Source organism: Python bivittatus, unplaced genomic scaffold (assembly GCF_059951505.1).
Source record: "Python bivittatus isolate LINGU-HERP-01145 unplaced genomic scaffold, Pbiv_v1 ctg000340_np1212, whole genome shotgun sequence".
Lineage (NCBI taxonomy): Eukaryota > Metazoa > Chordata > Lepidosauria > Squamata > Pythonidae > Python > Python bivittatus.
Window position 1 is genome coordinate 4,072,213 of NW_028277056.1, and position 26,810 is coordinate 4,099,022.

At 48.6% G+C, this 26,810-nt stretch overlaps 1 protein-coding gene across 2 annotated transcripts in view; it reads left to right on the forward strand.

The window, feature by feature from the left end:
• Window positions 1-3,474: 3,474 nt before the first annotated feature.
• Window positions 3,475-26,810, forward strand: part of GDPD5 (glycerophosphodiester phosphodiesterase domain containing 5) — a 127,800-nt gene continuing 104,464 nt past the window's right edge. Inside the window, exon 1 of one of the 2 annotated variants that reach the window (XM_088140452.1) lies at window positions 3,475-4,112. The gene's annotated coding sequence lies outside the window, so the exon portion shown is untranslated. Of the gene's footprint in view, window positions 4,113-16,423; window positions 16,631-26,810 lie in introns of those variants that run through there. The other variant, XM_088140453.1, reaches the window with a different exon arrangement.

Genomic DNA, 26,810 nt, shown 5'->3' on the forward strand with positions numbered 1-26,810 from the left:
AAAGAGAAAGGCAAAAGAAAGACAAAAGTGCAAAAAGAAAAGAAATATAAAGAAAAAAAGAAATATGGAGAAGAAGCTTCCAATTTTCTTTGCGGCAAATACAAGCAAAAACAGGTCCGTGCAATTTTCTTGGCAGCAGCACTGAAGTAACCGCCATTGGCTTCTTCCTCCAATTTCTTCCGTTTTGAGGAAAAGAAACCAGCAAACTGAATAGATTTCTAATACTCTTTTCAAACATTTTTCTTTTTCTCGTTTGTTTTTGTGTTGTTTTCTTCTGATAGGATTACGCGCCTGAAATAATGATAAATACTGGTGCTATTCATATCATGTTCAGAGTTTTACAGAGATTTTAATTATCCTTTTAAAAATGGTACATTAAACTTCGTTCTGTATAATCAGTCAACTGATTGATGAAATAATGTATTTCAGATGTCACGACAATGGTAAGCTTCCTGTTTATTTACTGATATTTTATTCCTAAAAAGAAAAAGAAGAAAAACAAAAGGAGAGAGAGAAAAAGGAAAGAAACGAACCTTCTCGGAAAGATATTCACATTCTCTGAATGGTGATCTCATTTGAAATCCTGCCAAGAGATCCTGGGCTCTCATGAGCTGGTCTTTTTCAGTCACTGTCTCATTGATGAAAGCAAGATGTAGTTACCCAAGATCATTAGCTAGAATTAGCCTCACACGTGGGTGATTAGGCCACAAAAGATGGGTCTCTTTGGGGGGAATAGAAGTTAGCTGATCGGCAGCCAACAAGAGAAACCGAAGGTCTTCACTGATCTTCAGCAAAAAGCAGAAATGTCTTATCGGAAGGTGACTTTACAGACGAATTCAGGGCTTTTTGGCTTTGTGACGAATCTTTGTGCAAAAGAAGAAGGGGGAACGAGCAGGCATGAATCATAACATCGCGTGCTGCCTGGAATTGCTGGTGACATCAATTGAGGGTTGTTCTCAATCTCCCGAGAACATGGAGGTGCGATTTGTCTTCGTTTTTGACGCCTTTGGTATTGGCACCCAATCTTGGCATTTACCGGTATCAATTTCTGGGCTTCCGGTCCCTTTGGGCCAGCGTAGGAAAGAGCGTGCTGTTGTTTGCACGTTTGATTCGCAGCTGCCTTTCCCCAAGGTGACCCACTCAGCGTTCGCACCTGCCATTCTTCCCACGACAACCCTGCAGGGTAGGCTGGATGGAAGGTGTGTGACTGGCCAAAGGTAGCATGAGGCAAGGCTGACCGCGAACCAGGGTCTCCCTGCTCCTCATCCAGCACACGAACTGTTATGCCCAGGGCTGTGGCGTCCTAATGCTCTTATCAGAGTATTTATTTACTCATCCATGATTAAATTTGGACACCACCCGATTCCCAGCAGATCACAAAGTAAAAAAAACAAAGCAGAGAAGAATAACAATAAAACCATATAACCATAAGAACAAATAACCACATGGGTGAAAAGGGGGTGGGGAGAGTTCTGGAGAAATTCGCAAAAAAATAATGTGGGGTCTTAATCCATAGACCATGCCTGGAGTTAAGCCACAATTTTGTGACACGTGAGCTCCCCAAAGCAGGAACAGTGCAACATTATACTGTTGTCTTTGGGAGGAAGAATTCCTCCCACTTCCTTTTTCAGATTTAAAAATCTAAAATATCCCACCTTCAAGGCACTGTCCATTCAGTGTAGATCCAATGTTTCCTTCCACAACAACCCTGTGGGGTAGGCTGGGTGTGGAGCAACTGAGCCAAGGTCACCTGGGCGCTTCCATGGTGGAGGGTGGAGGGGAACCTGGGTCTTTCCCCCCCAAATCCAGCCCTTTAGCCTACCTCACTTTTTGGACTGTTCCGGTTCCAGCTCATAAAAAGCTGGTTCAACATCTGGCTGAGTTTCTTGTACAATCAGGAGAAACCCAGAATTTTAAAGGCCAACATTCCATCCAAAAAGATATTTGATGAGCCATAGTTCGTTTCATTGTGGTTTATTAAACCAAGCGGCGTTGGATAGCTTCGTACAACAGACCAAGCCGAAATCCCACAAACCGTATCATTTTTTATTCCTGTCCTGAGAACACGGCTGGCTGGCACCCCCACAGAAGCGTTCCATGCTGCAACATGGTGTTGCAGTTCCTACTTCTTGAAATCCGAAACCTGACCATTTTTGCAGACCATGAGCTGAGATCAGCAGCCGGTGGGGAAATGGATCTGGCTACGCAATGTGAGTTTAAACACCCAGGCTGGAAAACAAATCAGTTCCTCTGATGATCCAAGGCCATTTGTCATTTTAGAAATAGCGGCTTTATTTATTACATGCTTATAATTATGTAGAGTACAAACATAAATAAACAAGGGATACAGTAATATGTTACCATCCATTATGACATCACAGTATCAAATCAGGCGCCTCTAAACACACGCATGGTATATGTTCATATTAACTTCTATTCCAGTGTTTCTCAATCTTAGTCACTTTAAGACGTGTGGACTTCAACTCCCAGAATTCCCCAGCCAGCATGGCTGGCTGGGGAATTCTGGGAGTTGAAGTCCACACGTCTTAAAGTGGCCAAGGTTGAAAAACATTGCTCTATTCCAATTAATCTATTTTAAAGCAACTTTAAAGCAGAAACCCATGAAAAGGAAGTGTTTTAATGCTGTTCCTAAGGATGCAATCGGGTCCTGTAATTAGGTGGCCGCAATAAATAGCGACAGGGTTGATCTTGGTCTATTGCACGCAGGACAAATGAGTTTGGACAGGAACTTCCGGATTGCCCAGGCAGAAACAAATACACATTTATTTTTTTTTAAAGAAAACTCACACAATTAAAAGCAGAAGGGAAAGTGTGCAATTCAGTAACTCAAAACGCTCCGTGGAAGAACTGCCTCATGATACGCGTGATAAAAGCGGGGGTGCAAATATTTCTCCGTCCTGCTGGGGTATGATTGACATCCACTTTTATTGAGGATCACTGCATCTCTCCCACTTATCCGGACGCAAATCTTCCCCGTTCTGCATTTCCCCCGGCTCAGCACAGACCTCCTTAAATCAAATTGATGGCCGGGGGAGGGAGCATTGACAAGTGCTGGGTTTGGTAAAGGAGATTACTAAACGCAGTTCTGGCTTGAGTTAATCTCTGGCCCAGGAGAACGACTGCGAGTAGTTTAGTGTGCGCGCGTGTGTGCGTACACACACACACACACATATAGGTACGGGTGTGTGTTTATACACACGCACACATATCGGTACATGTGTGTGTTGTGCACGCGCACACGTGCGTCGATCGATCCATCCAGTTCCTAGTTGGTACGTGCAGGGCGAGGAAAGCCACCCGGTCTCCAAAACGCACGTGCAAGGGAGCGAGGGCGCCAGGGAGTTCTGCCGGCCATCCTGGGCCCCTCGGAGGAATGCTGGCAGGGGCAGGGGCGGGGGCGGGGAGGGTCACACCCCGGCCAGGGCTCAACCCCGCGGGCAGCCCAGCGGCCCGGCGGGAAGTCCTGGAAAGCGCCCCTTCCTTGCGCAGCCGGGCAGGGGAACGCGCGGCTCTCGCCGAAGCGCTGCCGCGACCGTCTCGGGGCGCAAGGCGGCCGGTGCCGCCTCGACCCTCTGGCGCCCGCAGGGCAGCCGACCGGCGCGCGCGCGGGTTGCGGGGCCGGAGGGCGCCCGGTTCCTGCCTGGCTGCGTCGCTGGGCGGGTCCCTCCTGCGGGTAGCTCCGCCTCGCCTCGCCTGCTCTGCTCTGCTCTGCTCGGCGGGCTGCGGGCTGAGCAGCGGCGGCGTGCTCCGGGGTCCAGCGGGCGCGCGGGGAGAGCCAGCCTCGGTGCCTCCTCGGTGCGCCAGCAGCCCGGCGGAGCGCCTGCAGGAGCCCGGCCGGCCGGCCCGCGGGCAAGAGCCGCCGCGGTCCCGCCCTTGCCGCGGAGCAGGGCGCAGCGCAGCGCGGGCGAGGCTCGCGCCTTCCCTCGCTCGCTCGCTCGCCGCCTGCCCGCTCGCCCGCCTGCCTGCCTGGCTCTCCCCAGCGCCGCGCGCGCTCGCTCGCTCGCTGCCCGCCCTGCCCGCTGGCGAGGTTACACAAGCGCCCGGAGCGCAGCGGCGAGGACGGCGGCCGGTGCCCCGGCGGCACGCACCAGGTAGGCGGCTCTGGCGGGCTTCCCGGGAGCGCCGCGGTCGCCTGCGGGGAGGTCGAGGGGGCTCTCGCCCGCCGGGAGAGCGCGCGGAGCCCCGGCGGGGAGTTTCCAGCCACGCGGAACCGAAGCGGCCACCTTCCGCCCTCGCGCGCGGGGGAGCGGCAGGCCGCCCGGCTGGCCGGCGCCTGGGGCCCCCGGGGCTTGGCTTAGCCCGGGGGGCTTGCCAGCCCGGCGCCCCTTCGCAGAGCCCGGCTTCCAGGCGCTGCCGCGGGCTGCCAGCGCACCAGCTCCTGTGCCCGCAGCGGAGGCAGGGCAGAGCGTGGGGGGGGGGGGGGTCGGAAGGCGCTCGCGGCCCCGCATCTGGAATGCGGGGGGGTCCTGACTCCCTAGCGGACCCCCAAAGTTGGGGCTCGGTGGCGCTGGACTGGAAAAGGTGCCTTCCCCTCCCCCCCGGTCGTGTGGTGGACTGAGCAAGATGGGAGTTGTAGTCCAGCTCATCTGGGAGGGGTCTGCTGGCAGAAAGGTTGTGTAAGGAGTCCATCTAAGTGACTGGGAGAGGGTGGGGTTACTTCCTTGCACACGGGGGTGCAAAGAGAAAGGGGGCGTGTGTCCAGTTTTTGGCTGCTTGCACATGGCGCCTGAACTTCAAATGTGTCTCCTTCTTTGTGGCTTCCTGTGTTGGAAGAGCCCAGGCCCTGGGGTGTATAAACCATGGTTTTGGCTTAGCCTGTTAGTGTGAAACCTGCCAGTGTTAGTGTAGTTCAGGGTTTCTCAACCTGGGCGACTTTAAGAGGTGTGGACTTCAACTCCCAGAATTCCCCAGCCAGCGCATGCTGGCTGGGGAATTCTGGGAGTTGAAGTCCACACCTTAAAGTCGCCCAGGTTGAGAAACCCTGGTCTGGTCAATAAGCCCTGATTACCATTGCAGGGAGAAAGAGAGAAGGCTGCAAATGTTATTTTCCCTTCGGTTTCAGCAGCCCCCTTTTTTCTATCCTGCCTCTTTAATAACAGCCTTGACCAGCGAAAATTAAATAACCGCCTGTTCCTGGAAGTTTCCAGGCATCCGGAGTCTGCCTTCTTAACTTTTCCTTGTTCTGTCTCCAAAAAGTTTGGCAGAGAATTAAAAGAGGGAATCGTTTTGCAGTTGGACCTGCTGTAGGGCTGTGAATTGGGCACCTCTGTGCCCCTGACAATGAATTCCAGGGCTGTGGAAAATTCCAGGGAAACGGCCTGTAGGGAAAGCCGTGGTATCAAGATGGTAGGCTGACCACGGCGATGAGGCAAATAATTTCTTAAAGCCATATTAAAGTTCTTCTAGGGGACAGCACCTAGCTGATATGGGGGGGGGGACCCTAAGCATAATCAGACCTGGGTTGACCTTGGGTGAGAGAGACTGGAAAGTAAAAAGAAAAATGTGGAAGGAATTTTTGGGAAACGGCGCCTGGGCTGTTCCCAAGACAATGACAGAACTTGGTGCAAAGCATGTTTGGGTTACTGATGTTGGAGTGTGTTCATATGAGATATTTGTAAGTATGTATATTTTAAAGTAATGTTTCTCAACCTTGGCAACTTGAAGATGTATGGACTTCAACTCCCAGAATTCCCCAGCCAGCCAGGAGTTGAAGTCCATACATCTTCAAGTTGCCAAGGTTGAGAAACCCTGCTTTAAAGGGATGAAGGCTAGGTTTGGCACAAAGTGAGCCCTGGATCTATGGCTTATTAATAAATCACAGTTGGATAGTTTAGCCCTGGTTGCTGTTTTCTGCTCAGGTGGATCTAATGCTAGCTAACTTGCTGTTAATCACCTCTTGGATGGCATAATCCAGTTTGGTCCTGAATTTCAGCTGCTCCAAAATCCAAAGTCTATGTTTTTTATCTGGTTGAAACAAAGCCAGATGAAAGCCATAGGGAGCTTGTTCAAACCTTGCCTTGTGGGGTAAGGAATAGTGGCAAGGTTCACCCGCCACGCGAGATAGTGCATCTCGTGATTGCTTCGTATAATGTGAAACTCACGTGTGGCCCATTTATCTCCCAACGTTTGTTTGTTTGTTTGTTTGTTTGTTTCTTTCTGTCTGTCTGTCTGTCTGTCTGTCTTTCTTTCTTTCTTTCTTTCTTTCTTTCTTTCTTTCTTTCTTTCTTTCTTTCTTTCTTTCTTTCTTTCTTTCTTTCTTTCTGCCTGCCTGCCTGCCTGCCTGCCTGCCTGCCTGCCTGCCTGCGAATTTTGGAGCTCCTTCCAAGCATATTCTGGGCTGAAGGGAAATGTGTGTTTTGAAGCCCAACAATTTCTTGCCTCACGTAGTTTCATCTTCCTCAAGACCTTTGATTTTGCTTTTCTCTTGGGTGCACCTATGGGGATCCAATGCTGAATGAGATAATATTATACAAAGCACCCCCCAGTTGCAAAAAAGTCACTAGGGAGGATAAACACGCAGCTCTTAAGGAAACCAGAATTTGCAGAGAAAAGGGGGATCCGGAATTAAACTGTTCCCCCTGCCCCGGAATTTTTCCTAGATACATTGAATTGAAATTATGATTAAGAGCGTCCTTGCTAGAGTAATATTTTTTCCCCTACAGTCCTGTTTTAGAAAGATTTCCTCTGGGAAAAGAAAAGTAGGTGTCGGTCTGTGGAAAGAGAAGAATTTAAGGAACTCGGCAGTGCCAGGCACGGTTTGTGTCCTGCAGAGTTGAAGGACTTCTGTTGCTGGCAGAAATCCATCTGGTGTAGATCTTGGTTACTGGCACCTTTGAAGCCAGAAACAGGGGAACCAAACCTGAGGTTTTTGGCCTGCAAAGCAGGTATCCTGTGTGCTGAAGCATGTTGGGGGTCCAAGACTGGCGGGTGGGTTTGACCATCTGGGTGTGTAGTTTGGGGTGAGTCTTCTTCCAGGGGGTGGGTGACTAGATTTGCATGGAGATCCAGGGGTGATCTGCCCCAAGAAGGAAGCTCGCAGGAACCAGAGCAAGAATTGGGCGTAGCAAGGCCTTTTCATTTCCCTCTGCACTGGCTGGCGTGGGAGGCGCAGACTTGCTGTAGGATTTCCGTAGAAGCATTGGGCGGGAAGGGGACCCATGAGATCATCTGCTCCAGCCCTTTCCTCACTGCTAGATCTCAGTCCAGGAGGTCTGGCTGTCCAGTCCTTGGTTATAATGAAGGAGAACCTGCTCCTGTGCTTCTTCAGGGCAGATCTGTAGAAACTTCGGGCTTTTCAGGCAGGTGAGTGGCACTGGGCTGTTTTCAGTGGTCCCTTAAACCAGGGTTTGTCAACCTTGGCAACTTGAAGATGTGTCGACTTCAACTCCCAGAATTCCCCAGCCAGCCATGCTGGCTGGGGAATTCTGGGAGTTGAAGTCGACACATCTTCAAGTTGCCAAGGTTGACAAACCCTGCCTTAAGTGTCTTCTAACGGATAACAGCACTACTTAAAAAAAAAAAAAATCAAAAGTGAGTTAGTGCATCTCACGATTGCTTAGTATAATGTGCAATCTTGTGTTGTGTGTGAACCTAGCCACTATTTATTCCTGCCTGCCTGCAATTTATATGCCACCCATCTCAGTTAGATAACTGCTATAACGGAAGCCTCTCCTAGAGAAGGGGAAGAAAAGGGAAAAATGGGGATAAATGACCTCACCGCCTGGAAATGTAAGGAAATGTGACACAAGTGCAAAAGCTGGTGCCTTAAAACTTTGCAGCCAGGCGTCCGTCGAATTCTTGGTGTTTCTTAGCCATGCTGACCACCTCTCCCTTGGCTAACTGGGCCGGAGCAGAAACGGGCACCTGTCACTCATATTGTTCCAAAGAAAAGGTGCTTTATCCGCTGGTTTAAGGTGCGTCTGCTACGTCAGGCAAGAGATGTGTTTGTGGTTAGAATATTCCAACTTTCATTTCCCCCAGTACGTTACTCACCACCGTTGATGCTGAAATGAGATGGAAATTTTCTTCTGCCTCTCTTTCACCGTGATACCGCCTTACCTGTTTGTTTAAAGAAATCAATGTTTCCTTTATTGTTCTGTATACATCTCTGTAAAAATATATATATATATCTTGACATCAATAATAAAAATAAATGGGGATGCTTGCTGGGGTCTTGAAGGGCCTTTACACAGGCCTCCTGGATGATTTCTTTTTCGTTCCTGTCCAGTTCTTGTCATCTTTTCTTTTTGCTTCTTCCTGCCTTTTTTTCCTTGGTTCCAATAATTTTTACGTGCGAGCTGCCCAGAGTTGCTGGGCGTCAGGGGGCGTGCAAATTTAAATTAAGAGTTTGAACCTTGGCAGGTCTCTTGGATGGCTGAAGCATGCCGACGTGTGGGAAGGCGGTTTTGTGCTATGCCTGCTTGCGTGAGGAGATCTGTGGCAGGGTGGCTGCAATGTTTGCGCATCGAATGTGGTGGAATTCGATGCTGGCTGGGGCATTCTGGGAGTTGAAGTCCACCCCTCTGAAAGTTGCTGAATTTGAAAGATGCTGAATGAAAGTCTCACCATGTTCGTTGGAAAGCAGTTTGGGCCAGGGAGATTTAGCTAAACTCAGGCTGGGTCCACAGATGGTGGCAAACCATGGTTTGTGGAGTCTTTGGGATTCTCTGAGCTTGGTGGTTTTCTTGCAAACGTTTCATGACCCGGCTAGGTAACATCTTCAGACATTACCTAGCCGGGTCGTGAAATGTTTGCAAGAAAACCACCAAGCTCAGAGAACCCCAAGGACTCCACAGTTCAACCCCGAGCTACACATATTCGCTTCTTTTGAAACCATGGTTTGGTCTAGTTGCAGCGGCCCCTGTCAGAGAAAGCCACACACCATGTTTTGCAAATGGTGGTGTTGCTTCTCCGCGGTAGGGCCTGCGGGGTTAATCCAGCTGCTGCAGCGTGTAAACCATGATTCAGGTTGTGAAAACCCACCCAACGGTCGTGTTCTCAGTTAACAGCTGTTCGGGCTCTCGTGCGCCTGGGGTTTTCCCTACCCTTGGAAGTTGCATTTTGGAACAGTCTTTTATTTTTTGGCTTAGGAATCTTTAGGGCAGATTTTATTTGTTGTTAATGATGTTGATTTTATAGTGAGGCTTTATGGTTCTATTTTTAATTAGGTCAGGTTGAGGGTTTAATCCAGTGTTTCTCAACCTTGGCCACTTGAAGGTGTGTGGACTTCAACTCCCAGAATTCCCCAGCCAGCTGGCTGGGGAATTCTGGGAGTTGAAGTCCACACACCTTCAAGTGGCCACGGTTGAGAAACACTGGTTTAATCCAACCCAGAGGTTGGGTAGAGACATAATAAATAAATCAAAATAATTCTCTGGGTGGAACAGACATCAAAACAGAGAAGAGGCTTGGGTGAGGCATCCATTCGGTGCAAAGGTTGCTAATTCTGATTTTTATTTGGGAAAAGGGGGGCATTGCCTAAAACTTCTCAGGCGTTGCTCTGTCGACAACTCCTGCAGTTTCCCTATGCTACAGGTTTGGCATGGGCAACCTTACCAGCCTTGGCCATGCTGTGGCGATTCTTTGCGTGGACAAAGCTGGGAATCAGACACTTTTTCAAACCCTACTTTAAAAAAAATACCCCCAAACTCTAGGGCTTCAAGACACTCCTTTTGATGTTGGGAGGTTTTAGTTGGCCTTTTATGGATAATACTGTGGAGTGAATATCAAAGCAAAATGCACCCAACCTTATTGAATTCAAATATCTAGGCACCTGGGCCTCCGTAGCAAACCATCACTAGCTTTTTTTGCACATCAGTAATATGTTTAAACCAGGATAAAAAGCCATCATCTGCATGATTGTACTATGGACATCTTTTGGGGACGAGTCAACTGCTTCGTTAGGGTGGATTTCCAGCATATTTCCCACCATATGGAAATATTCAAACCCTTTCCTGTTTTCCAAGATCTTCCAGGACTTCTCTGGCTGCAACTGATAAAACTATCAACCCTTCCTGTTCTCTGTCATTTAGTTTTTTTTTTTTTGAAAAAAAACCTAAATAAGGCCAACTTAGGGTCTCATGCAATATTCCGAATTGTGCCATTTGAATGAAAAATCAGCCCCAAACATTGGAAGAACTCTGCGAGGTCACCGCCTACGCCCCTATTTCTTTACATTTTCTCAAACTCCAGTGGGATGTATACTAGAATTTATCCGAGGAACATTTCCTTAGCATTAAATACCATCTATAAAATGCATTCCTTGAATTTCCCCTGATTTGGGCCAGAATGGGTTTCAGGGGTTTTCTGCGCCAGTTGGATCACTCCATAAAGTCATAGTCAACAGCTGCCTTTACAAAAATAAATAAATCCAGAACGCCGATGAACCTTTGGGACTTTTTTCATATTTTTATACATCATTGGGGTGGGAGGTGGCAGAACGCCCCATGCTCGATTTTCCTCACCTGGACAGAGCCGTGTCGCTCTTACCAACACTTGAGGTCCATCTGGTTCCTAAATGCACTGACCTCTGTCCTCCCTCCCCAGCATTTAGGAATTATCTAGTGTTTAAAAAAAGGGGGCTTGGAATAAAACCTCTATCAGCTGCGTCCGGGAGGCCTGTGCAAGATTAATGGAGCCTCATCAGCTTGATCAAGAGGAATATGCTGGAGCAGGGCAACTGGCAGCCTCTTCAGTGTCTTTGTCCCTCTCTTCTTGCAGGTGGCCATGAGAGCTGGCCGCCGAGGACCGGTCGGGGCATCTTCAGAGTAGCCCAAATGGTCCTTTGCAGCAGATCTGCTTATCAGAGGCCTCTCCCACCTTTCCCCTGCAGTGGAATGAGAATGGGGTGAATGGGGGGGGCGGGGGGCTGGGCATCGCACTCTGGTTTCATGAGTGGGGTAGCCCAGCTTCTTCCAGGGGTCTTGACCTACAGACCTCATTATCTCTAGCCAGGCAGAAGCGATCGCCTTGCGCTGGAGGTGCTGGGGGTCCACATTGGCCCCTTCTGCTCGGAAAACATCTTGTACGACACTCTGCCCGTCTGCCCGGGTGCCAGTACCGTGCAGAAGGATGTGTTGGGGGGTTGCAAGCAAGGCCTGACTTGTGGGGAGAAGCCCCCAAGCTCTACTGCCCAGGTTTGCAGGCTTAGACGGGAACCCCAATTCTCCCCCCCCCCCAAATTGGCACAATTTTTGAAAAACCGAATTAGTGCCTGCAGTAGATTTACTCAGATATATATCCTACTTTCCCTTCAGGAGCAAAAGATCTTGTACTCAGCATCTTGCCCCCTTTTTCCCCAACAACAACCCTGTGAGGTAGGTTGGGCTGGAGGGGAGAGGCCCAAAGGCACCCAGTTTTGCTGAGCTTGGGGTGGGTGGGTGAATTGGGGATGGCTCACCCCGACAAATTCTGGGAGTTGAAGTCTGCCCATCTTAAAGTTGCCAAGGTTGAGAAACACTGGACTAGACATTGGCTGGATTTGCACGTGGACCAGCAGTTGCACAACATACTTAACCTGGTTAGTAAGTTGTCTCAGTTTCTGGTTTGGCAGGAGGTGGGCCCACCCCCTGAAAACATTAGCCAAGGTTAAAACTAACCAAGCTTTGCAAATGGACTGCTGTGTCTTTAACTCAGCTGGTGAAGGGTTTTATGCAAACCCAGCTGTTGTGTTAAGCCATGGAAACTTAATCCTGGTTTGTTGAATGTGCTACAGGGCATGAATTGAACAAATACACCAAGAGTAAACTTAACTGTGGCTTACTCTGATGTGTGAATTCAGCCCACTTGTTTATATCTGCTGCAACTGATGAACGTGGTTATGACTCCAGAAGCAGTTTTGAAGCAGACCCTGATGTGCCTCACATGTTCTCTTAAGTCATAGCGTAGCTTGTTGGATTTCAGGCTTTGTATGAACGCAGCCTTGGTGCTTCCTAAACCGTAGCTTAAGGTTGAGCCTATTCTTTTATTTTTTATTTATTTATTTATATATGAAATTTGTCACTGCCCATCTTGTTGAACGACTCTGGGTGGTTTACAAACCCATTGAAATCCATTATGCAAACCCAGTTGTGATTATTTTCCAGTAAGCTGTATTGATCACGCCTTATTGCGATACGCCAAGCAATGCTCTAAAGGGAATAACTGCTGGATTGTCGTTTTTGAAGATGGGCGTCTCCATGCCGGAAAAAGTTGGCATGAACGCAAACGGGGCACCCGAGGGCGTATTTCCCACGCGTCGATCCCTCGGGAATTCTTAGAAGGAAACCTCTCCGTGACAAGGAGACTTCTTGTCTTCAAGGGACAAGAAGACTTCTCCAGCTGGCCAGGCTGGCTGGGAAGGATGGGGGCTGGAGTCCAACTCCTCCAAAGAGAGCTGCTTTAAAATCTGGAAAGGGGTTGAAACCAAGCCTTGTAAAATCCCCACTCCTCTTCTCCCGTAGCTCGGATGCGGCAGGATGTCACGGCTCAGCCAGATGGCAAATTGGGCTCTTTTTCCAACAGAAATTAGCCCTTCGGATATCCTATTTTTAGGGGCAGACGGTGTCTTATTTTACTTGTGACTGCTCCCGCACATCCTGTCTCTGCCTGGGTGGGTTTTTTGGGGCGGGGTCAGGGAAGCAAAAAGGACAAATAAAGTCACAAGGTCTGAGCTGCCTCTGTGGGGTGTGGGGGTCCTGCTGGAGGGGGCTACTTGGGTGCTTTCCCCTAAAACATGGGGGTTGGATGCTATGGGAAAGAACGTGCATGAAAAACGCTGCTTTAAAAATCCTCACTTTTCCATTGACACGCTTCCTTGTCACCTCTGCTCTAAAGCAGGGTTCCTCAACCTTGGCCACTGTAAGATGGGTGGACTTCAACTCCCAGCATTCCCCAGCCAGCAGGGCTGCACTAGAGCCACGCAGCTTGGCCGGTGGGCCACTCAGGGCCACTTTGCAGGGGGGCTGAGTAAACAGTTTAAAAATAATGCATATCCTGGACTCGAGGAGGGGCTGCTTTGCGGGAGGAGCTTTCTCCCGTAGAACTGCAGTTCACACCCCTTGGATTGGTGTCTAAGCCACGTCTTGTATTTTTGGGGGTTTCATTCACCCTGAAAACCAGTGCTTCTCGACCTTGGCAACTTTAAGAGGTGCGGACTTCAACTCCCAGAATTCCCCAGCCAGCATGGCTGGCTGGGGAATTCTGGGAGTTGAAGTCCGCACCTCTTAAAGTTGCCAAGGTCGAGCTGCAAACTGCAGAGGAGGAGAGCATGTTAGTCTGCAGTGGCAAACATCAGGCCTTTCCCGACTCACCGATTTTATTCCAAGGCGTCTGCTTTCCAAAGCTGTCGCCCGCTTCATCAGTTGCACCCGCTCACATCTGATCTATCCAAGTGATCGGCAGCTCATAAAATCGGACGGCTCGGCATAAAATCGATGAGTTGGGAAAGGGGCTCCCAGGCTCCTGATTTCCATTGCTGCTTTAGGAGGCCGTGACTTTTCAGGGTCCTCCAGATCCTGCCGTTGGTCTTCGATGAAAAGGCTTCCTTTTGCGTGCCAGACGCCTTGCCTTCGAGGCGTGCTCCGTGCGCTCCCCGAGTTTCCGAATGCGCCTGTTCAGTAGCTTTCCTAATAGGTTGAACCGTCACTAGACTGGCTTCAGGGAATGTTCTGAGGGACCCCAAGCGAAGTGAGGTTCCTCCGAAGTGTGCAAGCAGAGGCAGCCTTTGGCCTGGACCTGGTTGTGTGAACAAAGTGAGCAGGGAGTTCAGGAAGGGCAGGTAGAGATGGACAGACTCACGGCATTGTAGGAAAACTCGCATCCCCTTCTTGGCGTGCGCTAACCTGGAAGCGGTGAGCTATATGCTGGTGCATTGCAAAGTGAGTGGCTAACCCTAACCCTAACCCCCCCATCCCCAAATTGGTTTAAAGAACAGTTTTTCTTAAAAGAAACAAGACACACCCACACAGAGTAACTGTCTCTTCCATTCAGAGTTTACCATTCTGATGCATTTGCATCACACTAGTGAGTGTTCAGGTTGAACTCTGTTTATACCAGCCTTCCAGGGGTGCTAGATCCCAACTCCCTGGCTGGGAATGTTGGGAACTGTAGTCCGCCCCACGTGGAGGCTATTTAGCTAGAGAAAGCCAGCCGATTTCTTATTTTTGCAGCCATTCCTTATAAAACCCGCAGTTCAGATCTGCTCGACTGCCTGCCGTTGGCTTTTGGGCGACCCCGTCAATGCTCTCGTCAGTGAAGCCGACGAGAAAAAACCGATGCGGTTTTTGCACGATCCTCTTAAAGTCTTGGCTTCGAGGGTTTGCTTCCACCCCCGGTTTGGGCAGGTGCAGTCTCCCTTTGACCCACCTGCATGCCTACGACACCAAGGTGGTGCTTTGAAGTAGCTGATGTGCCCTTTGGTGAGGACAGGCTGGAGGGAAGGCGGGTGAGGGGTTTAAAGCCGTCTTGCTCCTTGGGAGGGACCGTGGTTGAGCGAGCGGAAAGTTGACTTCAGATTTTTTAAAAGTGCTCCGTTTCCTCTTCCTGCTCCCCTTGCACTATTGCTGAGCAACTAAGGCTCCAGCTGTCTGTTAGAACAATTTTTATTAAAAGGTGTAAGGCGCAGGTTTGCTTCATCGGATGCACAGGGATGCATCCGATGAAATGAGCTGCAGCTCGCAGAAGCTTCTCCCTTTGAATCGAGCTGGTGAGTCAGAAAACGTGCTGCCCGATTCCTGATGTTTTGCCACCGTAGGCCACCACGCCTCTCCTCCTACGACGTCTTTGAAAAACGAAGGCTCCTTGGTCTGAGCTCCAGGCTAGGCGATCTTCTTTGAGGCGGGGGTGCCTTCCACATTTTGCACAGCCCCGGTGGGTGCGCTTGCGAAGCGGCTGCCGCGGGAAAGCGGCCTGTTTGCCCACACACCGGGCAGGAAGGCGGGATGTGAGTCAAGGCCGGTAAATGTCCTGTCCTGGGGGCCTTCGCCAGTCGTCAAGCGTTCACTGAACAGAAGATGGGGCAGGTCCCAGGAGTTTGCCTGCCACCCCGCGGGACTTCGGCAGACCGGAAAGGCATTGTTGCGCAGAAATACGATACTGAAGTTGGCTGATTTGCTTCGTGGAACGCCAGTGGCCTGGTTTAATATGTTTTGGGGGGAGCTTTTTAAAAACAGGTCAGTTGCAGCCAGGATCCTGGGGATACCAAGTGGGTATCTGGGTTTCACATTGGTTGGCCCCATGTGACTCTTCTGCTCTTGACTATTAACCGCCCAGAGTCAGTGGGAGTTGGGCAGCATATACATTTAATAAATTAATATTATTATTATTTGGTAGAACTTCGTGGAACCGGGGCGAGGCAAAAGGCAGCCATCTCAAGTACCATATTTTCGTTGACTGTGAGCCGTGCCTGCTTTTCCCTGCGCGACTGTAAAAATCACACACCTTCCGCGAAAATAGCCTTGTTGCTGATTTTCCAAGTAGAAACTCAAATAATCCATTATTGTCTAAAGAAGGGGCCGTGCCTAATAACTCAGACAGGAGCTTGGTTTCGTTTTTCTTTTAAATGCCCTCGGCTAATGGAACTCATAAACCAGTTCACCAAGGGTGTTTTGCCTTTAAATCTCACCAGGGACGGACTGATTGCATTACGTTGGTTAGACTTTACATTTTTCTCCCTACCCCCAAACGGGGATTGTAGCTCAGCGATTAGCAGCCCAAGATAAATTCAAAAAGGAAAATTGCAGTGAAATGAAACCATTTGCCAGCTCTGACATCTAATAAGAGCATAATCGCCCGTTCCTTTTTTTAGTGAGCTGCTGCTTTGTAACTCCCCCTGAAGGAAGTTGCAGGTGTCTCGGTTTGCAAAGGCTGGCTCTGAGGGACGGAAAGCAATTTTGCAGCCGCCTGAGTTTCTCCTGCCAAATGTTGGTTTTAATGAAGAAGGTGGACGTGTGCGTTTGAAACGATGGCGTGGCGTAGCAAACTGCCAAGACAGGTTGTGGATGGCGCTCTTCCCGTCAGTGTGTTGCAAGGTGGCTTAGATCCGGATTAAATCACGTGTTGGAAAGCTGGCACCTCCGCTGACCCCCCACCTCGTAGGGAGTTGGCTCTGTCTTGCACAGAGACCCCTTGCAATTGGTCCTGTGTGTTTCTGGTTTGCTTCTCCCCTGCTCCCCAAAACGCGGCTCACGGAGAAGGCTGCTGAAGGTTGCAAAGCACCTTCCTATCATTGCTATTTATTTTTTGCAAAGCTCCGGTCTTCCTTTCCCTGCCCCCGGGTCTGTGCCACGGAACTGCCAAGTCCACGTTTCAGAGAAAAGCAGCCTTCGTCGATTTCGATCGGGCCGGCACGCCTTCCCGTCCCAGCCTTCAGAGCGACGTGGAAACGAGCAAGGGCCAGCTTGGATCGCACCTTTTCCGCCTGCTCCCGGGCGGTTTCTGAAAAGGATCGACGGGCCGGAGTTGAAGACATCACAGCCTGCGTGCCAGCGTTTTGTGCCAGCCTCCTTCGCCGAGTTGTGGGAATGCCTGTTAATTTGTTAGGAAAGGAAAACAAGCTAGATGGCTTTGCTGGCCCAGGCGAGCTGCGTGGCTGTTAAGTCCAAGCCTGTAGGGAGGAATGGAAATTCCCCAGGTCAGTTTCTCGTGGGAGTGAATGATGGGTGTTGTAATCCTGCACATCTGCAGGGTGCTGGGCTGGGGAAAGCGGCAACTGAGCTGCTTTTGGGGGGTGCGCCCGATGCAAAATTCTCCACCGTGGGGTCTTCCACGTTGCCCACTGTCATATTTTGGGTGCACTCTGCGCTCTCTCCCGCGGGCAGACGGGCCGAAGTAACAGTGGTCAGTGCAGAAGTAATAAAGAACAAAACAGGAAATTCCATGTATGTATCCTGCTGCATAAATGCCATACAATCCAGGTTTTCTGAAGGCCGGGAAATCCCTTAATCAGATTTAGGTAATCAGTAGCTGAGTGTTAATACTGTACCCTTTCAGGATCCTTCTGTGGGAGCCCATCAGCCTTTAACCTTTTTTGTATGTTTGTTAATTTTGTAAGCAAAAAACCCCACTGACCTGGAAGATAATCAGAAGCCAGAAAATCAAGAGGAAGGAGGTCATGGCTAGTTGTGGTCCTGACTAGGAGTGTTTCAAATGCTGATTTCTTGTAGCTGCCTCTGTTGGATTTGTCTAATTATATTCCGTTTTATGCGAAGAGGCTTATATTAGAATAAGATCTAATAGACCGGTCTGAAAAAAAGGAAGAATATGTATCTGTAATATGATTTGATTCCAGAAAGGTGCTTTGGAGTGTGCAGGACCATGAACGTAGCGCAGACTGAAACTCTTTAAAGCAGCTCTCTCTTTGTGCGGTGCGGCTGCCTTCTGCGGCTAACTCGTGATTGCCAGGACATGGCTGCTTTAAAGAGTTGCAGACAGTGCTACGTTCATGCTCCTACCCACTCCGAAGCGTGCTTCGAGGACTCGTATCTAAAGCACAGCCCTAATTTGCATGACCTTAAACTTTCCACTTGCTAAGAGAACTTCTGAAAGGGAAACCAGAAGGGGGAGGTGGGAATTGGAAGCGGCTGCATGTTGTGTTCTTTCTTGGGTTTGGGTACTGTAGAACTAGTTTTCTAACTGCAAGGTTCATTTAAAAAAAAAAAAAAGAACAGAAGAGTTTCCAGTCTTATCAGGGCACCCATCCAGGAAGAGAATGGGAAGAACGAAGGTCCTAATCAGCAGCCTCAGTTTCTCATTCGTATCTTTTTCTGCTCCAGCATTTGTTTTCCTGCCTTTTTCCTTGGCCTTTCCCGAACGAATGTGCAGCCCGCTCTTTCTGCAAGGGTTCCAGAGAAATAGTGTGTCATTTGTTTTTGCTGTTGGGCTTGGAAGCCTGCACAAAACTAACATTGCCAGATGCATTTGGCACTCCAGAGAGAACTAAGTAAACATTTTTTTTTTCCAATGGGGTGGATGCTGGGAATTTGTATTATTTCTGGACAAAGTTCCTCTCTCCTTTTTTCCCCACCTTCTACTGAACATGAACTGGAGAGCCCTAAATCTGCACAGGGTTGCTGATATAGAACGAACATTCCCAGGGTTTCTGAAAGCGTTGCAACTCTGAAAGTTGGAGGGTGCAGCGAGGGTGTGCCCCTTATGTGGATGATAGCAAGGCAGTTTAATCTTGGAAAGTTGATAGTCTATCATAGTGTTTCTCAACCTTGGCAACTTTAAGATGGGCGGACTTCAACTCCCAGAATTCCCCAGCCAGCTCTGCTGGCTGGGGAATTCTGGGATTTGAAGTCCGCCCATCTTAAAGCATGCTGGCTGGGAAATTCTGGGAGCTGAAGCCCACCCATCTTAAAGTTGCCAGGGTTGAGAAACACTGGTCCAGCAAGTGGTGGCATACTCAGTAAACCACAGTTAAACCATGGCTTGGGATAATGCATGCATCAAGATCTGGATTTTGGCAGGCTCGGTGTGAAAGCCAGCCATTCCTTAGTGCTTCCTTAAAGCTGGCACCCGGCGGCTGAACATGGCATTTCCTTGCTGGGCAGAGCATGCCTAAGTCCTTAAAAGGACTAATCGAGGCAACGCCTGTCTGAGGTCCCTCCCTTGGCTGTGGCTTCGTGCCACAGGCCATTTTGTCAGCCTAGTGGGGAGAGGCCTGTATTCAGTGGTACAACTTTGGGTGCAAAGTGTTTCAGATTCAACTTCTGGCATTTTGGGGGACAGCTGCAGGAGGGGGTGGGCGCTCCTAAAATTGTTGGTGGGCCAGGTTTGAGGATAGAGTCCCCAGGGCTGAATACCTCAAGCATCGAACTCTGCTCATAGCACCTCTGTTGTGACTGCAGATAGTTGCGGGGCAGTAGAAATGATGGTTTGTGCAGCTTGGGTGACTTCCCAGCAACAGGTAAAGGGGCGCTTTCTTCTGTCACCGGTACGTGGCTGGTTGGAAGACCAGCTGGGTCGATTCCTCTGGTGCGTGGAATCACAACCCGCCTCTCTGCCAAGCTTGCTGCAAGCGTTCCCTGGATGTCAGGGGGCATCGTGCCTTCCAGGAATTCATTGATTTTCTAATGTTTGCTTCTTGCTAACCTGGGCCCTCCAGATGTGCCAGGAGTGCTGTTTGCAAGAGCCTTGAAGGGCTGTCCTGGTAAATCTGGGATGTGCCAACCAGCTTGGGAATGGGTGTCATGGGACCATCCATGGGGAACCCACAGGATTAAAGTAACTCAAGGAAATTGCCCGCCCTGGAAGAGCTGACAGAAATCAAGCTAATGCATTCTCCTGTGCAGCTGTTGGATAAGGAGGAGGCCTTCTGAGGGGCACAACTGGTTTTGGGGTTTCCCTCCCTCCCTCCCTTCTGGGGGCCTTGACTTGTAGGAAGAAGGCCCCCAGAAGAATGGAGCAAAGTTGGAGAGTTGACCAAAGCCGAGGACTCAATTTTCAGCAGGCACTACTTCTCCAGCTAGCAACAGTGTCAGGACTATATCTGAACATCTACATGTAGTCTGCTAGTTGCAACGTTCACTTTTGAATTGATTATCCATGCTTTACTTCCCTTGTGGCTAGACTACTGTGATGCACTTAGTGTAGGACTACCCTTGAAAAGTAATCCAAAGCTTCAGTATTTTGGGGGGGATGGGGGGGTAGTATGAAAGCAAAGCCAGTGAGGTCATCTTGATGTCCGCACCGGAGAATCTGCGTTGGTAGCTGGATGCTTTTAGGATACGATTAAGGGGATGGTGTTAACCATTAAAGCCCTAAGTAACTTATGGATGATCAGGCCTGCTGTGGATTTATATGGACATGAACATCTGTAGGAAAAGATCATTTGGGGTCACTTTCTCTTACATCATTCCCTCAAGAATTAAATTGGAGTACCATGTTCTCCACTTGTGATGAGCAGTTAAGATGGGACTCTAAATCAACCAACCAGGCTTCCTGCCTTCCCTTCTCTCTCTTCCCCTCCCTCTCTCCTTCCTTCCACCCTTCCTTCCATCCATCCATCCATCCATCCATCCACCCCCCCACTCACCCATCCATCCATCTCCCCTTCCCTCCTCCTTTCCACCCACCCCACCCATCCATCCGTCTCCCTCCTTCCCTCTCCTCCCCTCCCTCCCTCCCTCCCTCCCATCCATCCCTCCCCCTTTCCCTCTCTTTCCCTCCCTCCCTCCCTCCCTCCATCTTATACTATCATCAAAATGATGCTAACCCATTCCTAGTACAAAGCAATCCAATGAAAATAAGACATAACAGTTAAAACCGCCATATTATGCAATAGCTTAAGCATCGCCAAAACAGCCCCCCAATATTACCAGTCAACAGATAGCAGCATGGTTCAACATCTCTTCTAAATAGCTTTGTTTTCAGTCATTTCCAAAAAGCGAATACAGTAGCAGCTGGTTGAATAGCAGGGGGAGGTTATTCCAAAGAGAGGGCAAGGTAACAGAAGAACAGCCCCCCCCCGAGCTTCCACCCCCTTACCTGACTAAGGAGGATGCATTAGTGCGGTGTTTCTCAACCCTGGCAACTTTTAAGATGGGTGGACTTCAACTCCCAGAATTCCCCAGCCAGCATGGCTGGCTGGGGAATTCTGGGAGTTGAAGTCCACCCATCTTAAAAGTTGCCAGGGTTGAGAAATACTGCATTAGTGAATGTATCTGGGAGTTGTGTTTTGGGTGGATGGAGAAGACAGCCCTTAAGACAGCTACTGAATGATTGTAGCTCTACTGCTTTAGCATTTGTGTATCTCAATGTGTTTTTGACACTGGAAGACGGCTTGAGCATTTGCTGCATCAAAATTTGGGATACAGGATAAATCGTCCTACCTGCGGGCTCAGGGCAGTTCAGATGCCGGCGCCTCTCTTAAAACCTCCAAAGAAAAATCCAGCACAAAGGCACAGGTTTCTTTTCTTTTCTTTAAATGCCTGGAAAGAGCTCTGGGGCCTGTAAAAGACGAGCAGCTCTGCTCCCAGGTAGGGGCATGCCAGGTGAACATACCTCTGTAAAATGTGCCAGCCGTACGGCTCCAGATGCTGGTTTAATTGGGGGGTGGGTGGGTTGCTCTCCGTGGCTGGAAGGGGACAAGCTGACATAATTGCAGATTGGATTGGCTTCGTTCTCTCTGCTCCCTCCTCGTGTATTCTGGGAAGATTTAACCATACCCAGTTTGAGATTTACTCACACCTACAACAGGAGGCTGCAGAACTTTTATTGATTACATTTATCTCCTGCTTTTCATTCAGGAGCTCAAGTACACACGTCCTCCTCTTGTTTTTTCCCACAAGAACAACCCTGTGAGGTAGGCTGGGAGAGTGACTGGCTCCAGGTCCCCCAGGAAGCTTCCACTGGTGAGGGGAGACCTTCAGAAGGTCTCCCCACTCCTAGCCCAGCACCCTCACCCCCTTCTCCCCACTGGCTTCCTCAGTTCACTTCCAAAGCTTGCAGAGTAGTAAAATGACCCAGAGAAGGGGGTCTGCGTGTAGTAGAACCCAACCCAGCATCCTGCAGAAAACTGCCATTGCGGTATTTCTCAAGATCCAGCAATGAACAGATGTTCTCTTGCGCCTCTTTCCGGTAGATGGACTTCAACTCCCAGGATTCCCAAGTCTTGAGTCATGGCTGAGAATTCTGGGAGATGAGCTCCTGTCTGCAGGATATTCAGGTTTGATGGGGGAAAAGGGATGGTTGGGGTGCCAGCTTGGCAGGGCAACCCGGGACCCAGAGAGTTGGGGAGTCCCCATCTGTGGAGAGCCACCTGATCCTGCACTGACTTCTTCTTTTATATATTTATATATAATTTTTTTTCAATGCAATAAAAGTATAAAAAATTGAAAGAAAAAGAAAAAGAAGTGAAAAAAAGAAAGAAAACCTAGAATTGTGACTTCCTCCCTTCTTTCTATTGAGTAACTGCCATCGTATTCTTTCTGTTTCCTCTTTAACTCTTTTTTAATCCCCAAATCCATAAATTCAGTCTTTTCTTCTTTCAACAAAACGTCCACATAAGGCTTCTGGTCTTTTAGAAAAGTATTGTTTTTTCCCCCTGGCCAATCTGCTCAGCTTTGCCTTTTCTGCAAGCTCCATCAATTTTATACTCCAATCTTCTCCTGTGGGAATTTCATTTTTCTTCAATCTTTGTGCGCACAGTAATCTTGCCGCGGTTACCACACACAACCTAAGTTGACTTCTAAATGGCCTCCCTGATACCGGATTTCTACGGATTTTGCAACCACCAGATTGGGGTGATGAAAGGGAATTGGAATTGGAACCTGGTGGCTGCGGGCAAGTCCGGTGGAATAAAGAGGAAGAGGTTAATCGGGGGGGAAAATGACATTTCTTTGCAAAAAGGCTTTGTGTTTAGCGGTTTTGGTGATGGTCTTCAGGAGGGAGGGCTGGGGACAAAGAATGATTCTTGCTGTAGACTTAATTTTGCCCCTGCTCTTGGATGTGATGGCCGGCGGCTGTTTTGGCAACAAGTCATTCAACATCTGTAGAGAACGTGATGTTCAGACCATACATGGCCCAGCTTGGAGCACCCAAGGGAGATCCATTGCCTTTCAGGTAGATGAACTTCAACTCCCAGGATTCCCAAGTCATGAGTCATGGCTGAGAATTCTGGGAGATGAGCCCTCGTCTGCAGGATATTCAAGGTTTGATGGGGGAAAAGGGATGGTTGGGGTGCCAGGTTGGCAGAGCAACCCGGGACCCAGCAAGAGGAAGGCCAGAAGTGGAGGTGGGGAGCAACTCAGTTCCAAGAAATAATTAAGGTAAATGGCCTTTGGTGGATGGGTGGGAAGGGGTTGTGTGGCCGTGCAAAGGGAGGGGGGACCAAAGGTTGCTAAGGCTTCATCGATGGTGGCACCTCTTCTGGTGTGCAACCCGCTGGTGGTGAAGGGTCTGTCCCATCTACAGCAACACCCACTACTATCTCTTGCACAGTCGCTTCTGCAAGGGGTGCATTTTCTACAGTGTGGAGGGGCTTCAGCTTTAACCCCCACGATCCTCAACTAGCATGCATTTTTGGAAGCCCAGCGGAGATGCTAACTGAGGAAGCTATTTTTATAACCATATTCGGCATTCCCGCACAGTGAGAGGCTTTTCTTGCTCGTCTTACAATGCATATGGCTTTGCCCCTAATATTTGCTCTCTTTCTTTGCATCTCTCAAAAGATGCCCTGCTGATTTTCCTCCTTCCAGTTGCTGCAAATCTGGACCAAAAATCTTGGTCAGAGTTTCCAAAAGACAATGTTGTTCCTTTCTCTCTCACTCTTTGTAGCAGTGTTTCTCAACCTTGGCGACTTTAAGATGGGTGGACTTCAACTCCCAGAATTCCCTGGCCAGAATTCTGAGAGTTGAAGTCCACCCATCTTAAAGTCGCCAAGGTTGAGAAACACTGCCTTAAGGGAAGGTGGAGCAAATATACCATTCTGATAGATTCCATATGTCCCTTACTGCAACCACTACAAGATCTGGATAGGTCCTAAAGCCAATGGACTGTATATAGTCATCTAAAATTTGTAGGTCCATGAGCTCAAATCCCAGTTAGAGGGTTTCAGACTCATAGAACTATTTGGCTGTGCATTTCTGTTGAGTCCCAAGTGGGATGAAACCAATGACATACTGGCTTAGGATAAGTAAAAACATATAAGATACCCAGTGTGTAAAAACAGATGTTCTATGACATGAAGGTCATGTAAAACCTTATGCGTTGGGATATGACATAATGCAAACATCTGTATATCTGTGTCTCTTTGAGAGTTTAAGAGAAGGTAGTCTGTATATATATATCATTTTGATAGATGCTTTCTATAATATATGTGAGAAACCTAAGTTCTGTATCCTGAATGAATAGCGTTGTGGTACAGATGTGCTAAAGATGGGAAGGAGTAAGTTGTTTGCAGATATGGGACTCTGAATAGCCTTGAAAATCTGGAGTGAGATCGTGTGCTTTTTCAGCTAGGTACTGAAAACGGTTTTATTTGCAGTGCGCTCTCTCTCTTTTCCAAATCGGTTGTTTCTATCACTGACTTGCCCTGGCTGTTTTTAACAGCTAATTTTTAGAATTCATTTTGGAAAGGCGTCTAGCCAACGAAAGTGGGATGTGCGCGAGGTTAAGGACCATGAAAACGATAACCCCACACCCCAAGAAGCTTGCTAAATCACTCATGTGGGTATCTATTTTTCTACCTTGCAGGGCTGTTGTGAAGTGAAACAAAACCCTGAATATTTATATTTTGCAGGAAGGCTGACACAGCAGCAGCAAAACGATTCTTTTTTCTTAGTTTGGAGAACAGGATATCCATCTCTTGAAGTACAGAAGTTTTGCTTTTTTTAAAAAAAGCAAAGACATAGCTGATTGTAATTTGAGCGCTCTTGGCCAGATCTTGATGGAGAGGCAATGGGTATTGATCTGCGAGGGGCTGTAGATGGAACGGTTTCTCATACTTCTTAGAAGGACAACTCACCTTCCTTAGCACCACCTGCTACAAGCAGCTTTTAGTTTCCAGTCCATGCGAGAGCGTTCAGAAATGAAAGTGGAGCTCCTAATGGAAGCCATTTTTAGTAATTATTAATAAACCCAGGGCCTCCCCAAGATGAATCTTTGATTTCCATCAATAGCTATATCTGCCTCTTCTTCTCCCCTCTGGTGAACCAAACCAAAGCACAATTATATTTTATCCACCTATCGCTACTCACTGCCTGAAAGGATAAAATGAGACATCTCGAGCAGTGTTTCTCAACCTTGGCCACTTGAAGATGGGTGGACTTCAACTCCCAGAATTCCCCAGCCAGCAAGGCTGGCTGGGGAATTCTGGGAGTTGAAGTCCACCCATCTTCAAGTGGCCAAGGTTGAGAAACACTGATCTAGAGTTTGGTACCATCATCCATTCCAAACCGAATTAAAACTGTAGAGTGAAATGTAGAGTTGTGACCTGAACGGCCCTAGCATTTAAACAATCATTGGCACCGCCGTCTAAACCATTAAAATTCTCTCTGAAGAGTTGTGATGTAAACCAGCTTCACAAAGACGCATGAAAGAAAAATGGATTTAGCCTCTGGTAAATTGGATTCTGCCATGGAAGGAGGTGGGTTCCAAGGGCCAGATGGGAAACCCAGATGCGGCTGTTTTAATACGAAGAGGGACTGGCTAGATACCATGCTGGCTGGGGAATTCTGGGAGTTGAAGTCCGCACATCTTAAAGTTGCCAAGTTTGAGAAACGCTGAGCTCGACTATTGTGTGGGGCACACAGGAACCCTTTGCAGATTTTCCAGGTAGATTTTCTCCAGTACAAAGCCCAGTGGTCAGTATCAGTAACTTATACTGATGCCTTCCATGAACACCCAGACAGGACTGGTGAGAGAAGGAAGTTCATCAGATAGTTTGGTGGAAGTCCGCAAAAAATTGAACTTTGGGGTAGATGGATCTTACTAATATTAATTAAATGCAAGTTACAAATTGGGTGCTTTGGCCTCGTATGTTCCTTCCACCTGAGATGGGCGGGAGCTCTGAAAAGAGAAGGGAGATAGAAAGAGGAGAGTGGGCATTGAGCCTAATTTCGTATCAAGCTGAGCCTCCAAAGCAGTTGATGGAGACGTTGGTCCCCGCTGGTCTCTCTGGTACTTGAGAAAACACCAGCCGGGGAGATGTTGATGCAAAGCCTCAGGGCATCTGTCTGTCTCTATTTAAAACTGTGAGATATTTGGCGAGGCTGACACCTGAATCTCTGGGGGCGTCCTTGAGAAGGCTGACCTTCTCCTTAGAGTTGTGCGAGTTGTGGCAAGTGGAGCTCTGCATCTCTTCCTTCATGAGGCAATGGGCACAGTTGGGTTTGTACCACGCGCTTGACTAGGATAGGATATGTTGTGGTTCTGCTTTGACGTCTGGGACAGACATCGTCTTAACTTGTTGGGAGCATGGCTTATTTGCTTAGCCATAGCGTGATCGGTGAACAAATCCGTTGGGTTTTGTTAACCTGGTGTTGGATGAATGGGTTGTGCGAATCCATTGGATTCCAGGAAACTCAGCTATTGTTTTAGCCCGTTGTGTGAATCAAGCCATAATGTTAAGCCGTAATATGGTTGATTTGTTTGCTGCGTTCATGCCTCTTCTTGTAACCACTGTGTTTTCTTAACCTGAATTGAGTGTGTTGTGGGAAACCAGCTACAGCATTGGAAGATGTCTTGCAAAATTACATATTGTACTGCATTTATTGGTGACGTTCTACAGGGAGGGGAAAATAGCCTGGCGCAGAGCTGTGCGTTTTGCAAAAATAGAAACTGAAGCTGATAGGCTAGGAAGAGGCCATCAGCTTCTGTGAAAGAATCGTAAGACTTCCAAAATTTCTGTTAAAATGCCCTCGTTGCATTACTTAGCAGGAAATAACCTGAGACCTTTCAAACCTTTTAAACGACAGTTCCTAGAATTCTTGATTATTGTGGCTAATGGGAGCTGAAGCCTAAAGCCCCCGGACAACATTTGGAACAATGGATTGTAAAGAGATTGGACTCGGTCTTACGGCTTTTAGACACTGTCCAGAATCTGGTCATGGGAGAGAAAATGGATCAGGCTTCTCCAGGGAGGCTCAACTAGAACCAGTCATACAAGCGCACAGGATTCAAGGAAGGTTTCACGAAGAGTTTTGTGCTAGAAAAGCCAAGATGCTCTTATGGGGAAAATAAATTCCAGCAACTACTGTGTACCCATGTGCAAGCACTCTTTGTGGACAAATCAGTGTTCATGGGAGCTGGCTGGGAAATTCTGGCAGTTGAAGTCCACACATCTTAGAGTTCCCATCTTTAGGAACTCC